We start from the raw sequence: 7719 nt of genomic DNA, 5'->3' as shown, positions 1-7719 counted from the left end.
GTCTGTGGTCACCTATGCAAATTGGTGAGGATTTTTTATCAAACCTTCCCCAGGAAGGGGGGTGCAAAGTTTTGGTGAGGATTTTGGGGGGAAAGACGTTTCCAAATGAACTCTTTCCCAATAAAATATCCCAGTTAGACATTTGGTGGTGGCAGCGAAAGTCCAAGGGCAAAAGGTAAAATAGTTTGTACCTTTGGAAAGTTTTAACCTAAGCTGGTAAAAGTAAGCTTAGGAGGTTTTCATGCAGGTCCCCACATCTGTACCCTAAAGTTCAGAGTGGGGAAGGAACCTTGACAGATGCAATTTTGTTTCTTGTTTACAAGACTGTAAGCTCTTTGGGGTAGGGGCCATATTTGTATAGGGTGCACATCTTGCAGGATGGGCCCTGTGTGTATTTTTATTTCATTATATGCCTGAATTCTTTTTCTAAGTGCTTTTTTAATGTAAACTGTGTGGGGATTTTTTTCTGACTGTATAGAAGTGAACTCTCACCTGCAATCACAAATAGATTTCCACCTGCTGCTTAAGATAAATAGTACAACCATATTGCTTAGGCAAATATATCTCCCTTTCCTGTCTTTAGGTGAATTATTATGTACATGTTTAAACATTCATTCTATGTCGTTGTTAATCTCTGGGCAGAGATCATATTTTTATTATTGCTGTTAAGCAGCATACAGGCTGCAGTGAGAAAACAGATGGAGATAAAAGACTAGATTCAGAGATCCCCTGTGACATGTTTGTGGCAATACTGCTAAAGAGCCTCAGTGGCACAGATGGCCCACACAACGTGTGCAAAGCCACCTCTGTGCTGCCTCTGAGGTAGAAGGCATGTTGGAGTGGACTCAAGGCAAAGTTGAAACGGTGTGTCTGGGGCAATTTTGCACCTCTACAATTGTTCATGCAAACTATTGTAAAAGGCCGGTCTATTAGGTCAGTTCTCAGCTACGAGAGTCTGTAGTTGTGGTGGTGGGGAGGGATAGCTCAGTGGTTTGAGCATTGGCCTGCTAACCCCAGGGTTACGAGTTTAGTCCTTGAGGGGGCCATTTAGGGATCTGGGGAAAAATTAGGGATTGGTCCTGCTTTTGGTGGGGGGTTGGACTAGATGACCTCCTGAGGTCCCTTCCAACCCTGATATTCTATGATTCATGAACTAGGCCATTGCACTCTTTGAATTGAATTGGGGAAGCACAGGTCTTTCCCCCATCCTTGCACCAGTGCACGGATTAATCTGGGCTGAAGTCCCTGTCGGACACTACAAGAGACCTCTATAAAAGCAGTTTCCTGGAAGCTAGAGGGGAGTCTAATTTCTGAGTAAGCAGCAATACATACACAGTTCTTGGAGCATCACGTTATACACAGAGCTGGGGTGCTTCTAATTGTCTAAATCTCTTGTGGAGCTTCTGCACCCTAAATGGCAAGACTATTAATTCCCAGGGAGAAAAACTCAGTAAGGCTATGTCTATGCTACAGACTTTATACCCGCACAGCTGTACTGCTGCAGCTGAGCCACTGTAAGGTCTCCCTTGTAGCCGCTCTGTGCCAACGGGAGAGAGCTCTCCCGTTGGCATAATTAAACCACCTCTTACGAGTGGCAGTAGCTATGTCAGTAGGAGAGTCTCCCCCACCAACATATTGGTGTCCATAGAGTTGCCTGACCAGGCCGGCGCCTTTGTTGGTGAAACTTATGTTGGTCAGGGTGTGTGTTTTTTCACACCCCTGGCTGACACAAGTTTTACCAACAAAAGTGTTAGTGTAGATGTAGCCTTAGTGAAAGATTAGTTTTGTTGCTGGAGCAGCTGCTCACAGTGGAGCAGTACTGCATGGCATGAGTAGAGGAATTTCCATGCCTGTCCATGGGAGAACAATTTTGCTGTACTGTGAAGATTTTGAATTGGGTGTTAGATATTACTGCTCAGCACTTACACAGAGTGTTACATCTTCAAAGCACTTGACAAGGATTAATCAGGCAATGTTATGCTGCCTGGCATAATGTCTGTGTTCCCAACTAGGCTTTGAAGTTGATGCCTATTCATATACGAACATACTAGGGAAATAAATGGTGGTGCAGGGTGTAGAAGATCAAGCTGTTATCTGCATCTCAATCTGTGGAATGCTGACTTGTCTAAACAACATGTCATTAAAAAAGCTTTCTCTAAAGAAATTTGAAACCTTATTAGAAAAGTAATTCTCTGAACTGAAAGCATTTGTTCTATTCTCCCATGCCTGTAACCCAAACAGTGAAAAGTGTATTTCCCAAACGTCACCCAGAACAGAAAGCAAAACTAAATCTCTCTTCAGCACAAGAGCTGAACTTTCCGCAGTCAGGCAAAAATATAAGCCAAGAAAGAGAATTTCATCAGGTAGCAGTCCTTGCAGTGTGAGCAAGATGAAGAGCCTGACTACTCCATTCCACCCCACCACCAGATTTTCCAGTTGAGGTCAAACTTCCAGATTTTGTAACTCTTTGGAGAGGATGATTAAGGAGATGGGTATGGGAGACAATCAATGATGGCTATCTCATGTAATTCATCTAGCTGCTACAATTACTCTTTAGAGACAACCACATCCCAGACAAATCTTTGAAATATAGACAGTAGAATGTGAATCTTTAATGTAGATATGAAATGTATATTTACACAACTCCTCCCGGCCCCTTAGATCGTCTCTTTTTACAGTGTTCTTCCTCATCCACTTCCTGCTGCCAGTTGTGCCAGTCTTGATGCCTCCTTGTTACCTTTTCTCAATCTCATTTTCATATTTTCTTTTGCTGCCTTGTTTATGGAGAACACACTCCCAATCTCAATCCACCCTACTATTATTATTCAAATTCTTCAGACTCACTGCTTTCATGAGGCCTATAGAACAAAAACATACAGTGAAGTTCAATATATTCATAAATGATCGGGAAAAAGGGGTAAACAGTGAGGTGGCAAAGTTTGCAGATGATAAAAAATTACTCAAGTCCAAAGCAGACTGCAATAAAGGGATCTCACAAAACTGGGTTACTGGACGACAAAATGGCAGATGAAATTTAAATGCAAAGTAATGCACACTGAAAACATAATCTCAACTATACATACAAAAGATGGAGTCTAAATTAGCTTTTACCACTCAGGAAAGAGATCTTGGAGTCATTGTGGATCATACTCTGCAAACTGCATACTCTGCATTGTGGATCATACACTGCTCAATGTGCAGTGACAGTCAAAAATGCTAACAAGGTTAGGAACCGTTAGGAAAAGGACAGAAATAAAATATAATGCCAATATATAAATCCATTATATGTCCATGCCTGGAATACTGCATGCAGTTCTGGTCACCCCATCTTAAAAAAGATGCATTAGAAATGGAAAAGGTACAGAGAAGGGCAACAAAAATTAAGGGCATGGAACAGCTTCCATATGAGGAAAGATTAAAAAAACTGGGACTGTTCAGCTTGGAAAAGAGATGACAGAGGGGAATATGACAGAGGCCTTAAAAATTCTGAATGGTGTGGAGAAAGTGAATAAGGAAGTGTTATTTACCCCTTCACAAACACAAGGCAGCAGGTTTAAAACAAAAGTAAGTATTTCTTCACACAATGTACAGCCAATCTGTGGAACTCATTGCCAGGGGATGTTGTGAAGGCCAAAACTATGAACTGGATTCAAAAAAGAATTAGATAAGTTCATGAAGGATAGGTCCATCATTGGCTATTACCCAAGATGGTCAGGGATGCAACCCCACGCTCTGGGTGTCCCTAAGCATCTAACTGCCAGATGCTGGGAGTGGATGACAGGGGATGGATCACTTGATGATTGCCCTGTTCTGTTCATTCCCTTTGAAGCATCTGGTATTGGCCACTGTCAGAAGACAGAATACTGGGCTAGGTGGATCATTGGTCTGACCCAGTATGGCCATTCTTATGTTCTTATTTAAAATTAAGATGAGAGGAATAGGAGCATTTTTAATCTTAAAGTAACTTTCTTCTGGATCTCCCAGTGCATCTTATTCTTTTGTCCATTGTCTAAAAATTGCAAATTCTCTGTGGCAGGGACTTCACATGCTTCTACTTACCAAATAAGTAATAGTAATGACGACAATAATCATTACTGGTTGAAAAGCAGAAACTTTTGTGAAAAAATTTGAAATTGTTTCCCTTGTGCAGGGTTCAAAACCAACCTATTTCAGTTTTTTTGTGAAAACTTCCACAATTTGTTCGTACTGAAATTTACCAAAGTAGAAGATTTGAAAAATGACATTTAACAAAAATCTGGCTTTTAGTAAGAAAACATGAGTTTTGGTAAATGTAAAATTTCAAAAACAATTTTTTAAAAATTCAGTAGCTTCTGTAATAAAAAAAAATCAAGGATGTTTTGTGACAAACAGAAGATTTTGATAATTTTGAAAGTTGCATTTTAAAAAGATTGTTGCTTTTTTTTTTTTTTACAAATAACATTCGAAGCAAATTTTTTGATGTGCTCTACTAGTTCTGTATTGCAACAGAATTAAGTGGTTTCTGTTTACTCACTGAGGATTGTGACTTGTTATCCCATCAGAATATGAGAGTGAGAGATGAGTATGTGGGTGTGGAAACTGCTCTACTCATGCCATTCAGTGCTGCTCCCACAGCGTAAACTGCTGCTCCAGCAACAAAATCAATCTGTTACGAGTTATTCTCCCTGAAAACTAAGTCTTGTCATTTAGGGTGCAGAAGCTTCAACAGAAAGTTTAGACATGAATAGAAATAACCCTGCTGTGGGTATAATCCAGCCTGGCAAGAACTGTGTAGGAAGAGCTGCCTACTCAAAAATTAGCCACTCCTTGGAGGAGAAGGGATCTAGGGTGAAGGCTGAACAATCGTGAGGGAGTAAATATAGGAGCAGCCAGGCCAGGGGAGAAAGTTTGAGTTAATCGTTTTGTTATGTTAGTGTTTTCTCTGTTAATAATGCCAAACTCCAGAAAAAAGGTTAGTTTGGACCTTAACCGGTATATGGAATGTGGGTGTTTGTTTTTTTTTCCCCACAGCAGGTTGCAAAAAGGTATCTTCTCACTATATTGAAAGAAGCTTCTGAATACTGAATTTCTCTGATTCTCATACGTGTATAGTATGTTCAAAAAACATATAAGCTACCTCAATAATGTGCCTTACATGTGCCCCAGAGGGACCACATGCAGGTGGTGAAAAGATAGTTCAGTCCCCACATCCAGTTAAATCTTGGTACTGAGGCTGCCAACAAGTCCCAGTTTCGATGGTGGCTTTTTCTGCCATAGGAAATCAGTTCCTTTGACATACTAGCTACTGAACAGACTTAAGAGGCTGGGAGCTTTTTGGTCGTTAACAGCCTGGTTTGCATTTAAACAAGCAATGTATAGGTGAAACACTCATTAAAGGCTTTAGAAATCTACTTTTAAAGCAATCCAGTCTCCCCAAACTTGGCTTGTTTTAACTTCATGCTTTGTGTTAAGATTAACACACACAATAAGGTCTGGTCTATGCTAAAAAGTTAGGTCAACATAAGCCAGCTTGCGTCGACCTTGTGTCTACACTTAAATTTGTCTCCCACCGATGTAAGCTCTCCATTATGCCAACGTAGTAACACTACCTCTCTGAGTGGTGTTGAGTCAGGGTCAATGTATTGAGGTTGGCAGAGTGCAAATGTAGACATTGCATTAGCTATGTTGACCCTAACAGTCCTCCAGCAGCTGTCCCACAATGCCCAATGCTGACCACTCTGGTCACAATTGTGAACTCCGCTGCCCAGGGATCATGGCCATTGGAGGCGCAGGGGGCTGAACTCTGCTTGGCTGATCATGCTAGTTACATGCTCCAGATGCTCTCTGGCCTGGAGTAGACAGGAGATATTGGATCTCCTGGGTCTGTGGGGAGAAGAGGCTGTGCAGGCACAGCTCCAGACCAGTCACATAAATGTGGATATCTATGAGCAGATTACTTAGGGGATGCAGAAGAAAGGGTATGACAGGGACCAACAGCAGTGCTGTGTGAATGAAGGAACAGTATAAGGCATATCAGAAGGCTAGGGAGGCCAGTAGTTGAACCGGTGCCAAGCTGCAGGCCTGCTGCTTTTCCACAGAACTGCATGCCATACTTGGCAGAGACCCCACCAATACCCTGCACATCACCATAGATGCCTCTGAGGAGCCTGAGACAGATCTCTGCCATGAACAGTGAGGAGAAGATGGAGGAGGAAGAAGAGAAGGATGGGAGACATTCAGATAGAGGGTCCTATGACCCAGGACCTGTTTGAGATTCCACATCAGTCCCGGCAGTAGAGCACAGGTGAGCCCAATGCAATGAAAGGAACCTTGGGTAAATGTGAAAATTTATTTCTTCTTCGAGTGCTTGCTTATGACAATTCCATTCTAAGTGTGTGCCTGCCCATGTGCGCGGTCATCGGAGATTTTTTGCCTTAGTGGTATCCGTAGGGCTGGCCGTGGTGCCCCCTTGAGTGCCATGCCCATGTGCTGGTATATCAGACACCGCTGACCCTATGCCCTCTCAGTTCCTCCTTACTGTCCGTGGTGGTTAGTCAGAACGCCTTTCCTTGCTTAGCAAGGGCTAGCAGTTTTTTCTCCTTTGGACTTCGTGTCTTAAGGTCTTGTATATAGTTGATTCTTTAGTAGTTAGTGTTTGTTTAGTTGTTAATAGTTAGAGTCCCAGCGGGGATTGTGCCCCTCGCAGGACATGCCCTGGTCTCCAGGCTTCAAGCCCTGCGCAGACTGTAACAGGCCTACACCTGTGTAGTGACCCCCATTTCGGCATCAGTACGATGTGCACCCGACACCAAATCCCATTTGGCACCGTTTCCTGGTGCCGGTGCCGAAGAAGGCCAAGCAGCAAGGCTCCCTGGCAGTGGGAAAGAAAGAGTCATGTGGCAGTGGGCAAAACACCCGCCTCGGGACAGCCATCTACCCCGGAGTCCCACACAGTCAGCCTTTTCCCACTGGGGACATTAGCCCTGTGAAAGGTTCTCTGACTCTTGGGAAGCAGTATCAGACTAGCTCCCCTGCCAGCACAAATGTCTTCACGTGCTTCCCTGGCATCGAAGGAGCAAAGTCCTCTGCCTACACCGCCGATGCAGCAAGGGCTGCAGGCTTCAGCAAAGACTCCTCAAGAGGGAAAGCCAACCGATAAGACTCCTTATGTAGCAGTGGAGCGCCGCCGATCCCTGAGACAATGACATGCTCTCCACTTCTGCACTGCCAGTCACTGAGCCACTGCTGAGATCATCTGGGGCTCGCCATCGGTCTCTGGCACTGCGATCGCGGTCCCCGTCGTCTCGACATGGATCATCAAGAGGGAGATGTAGATCCCCTTACTACTGCTCACCTCCCCGCCAGTCACCGTCTCGTCTCTGATCCAGGTTGCTTACATGATGGGAGCGTTCTTCGTCCTGCCCCTGGTCCCCCTGGTATTGACACCAGTCTCCATGCCACTGGTAGCAGTTCTCTTGTACTGTGCACCAGACACCTTTATCCGTGATCTCTAAGCAGATCCAGGCATCCACAGCACCTTCGTGGTCTCTGGAGGGCGGTTCCTCCGGTACTGAGGGAAGGTTTAGCCCCTCAGCTAGAACCCAATGGAGGTGACTGGGCGACCAAGACTGTAGCGCTGGTGCAGTGGCCTGGCTGGAACGCATGGGAAGTTCCAGTCATGGCTATGCAGCCACCACTTCACTCGTCAGCTACCATCTCAGAGCAGCAGCTGCCGGCATC

The sequence above is a fragment of the Caretta caretta genome, chromosome 8 (genome assembly GCF_965140235.1).
Source record: "Caretta caretta isolate rCarCar2 chromosome 8, rCarCar1.hap1, whole genome shotgun sequence".
Classification (NCBI taxonomy): Eukaryota; Metazoa; Chordata; order Testudines; family Cheloniidae; genus Caretta; species Caretta caretta.
Note: the sequence above shows the minus strand (reverse complement) of the source record.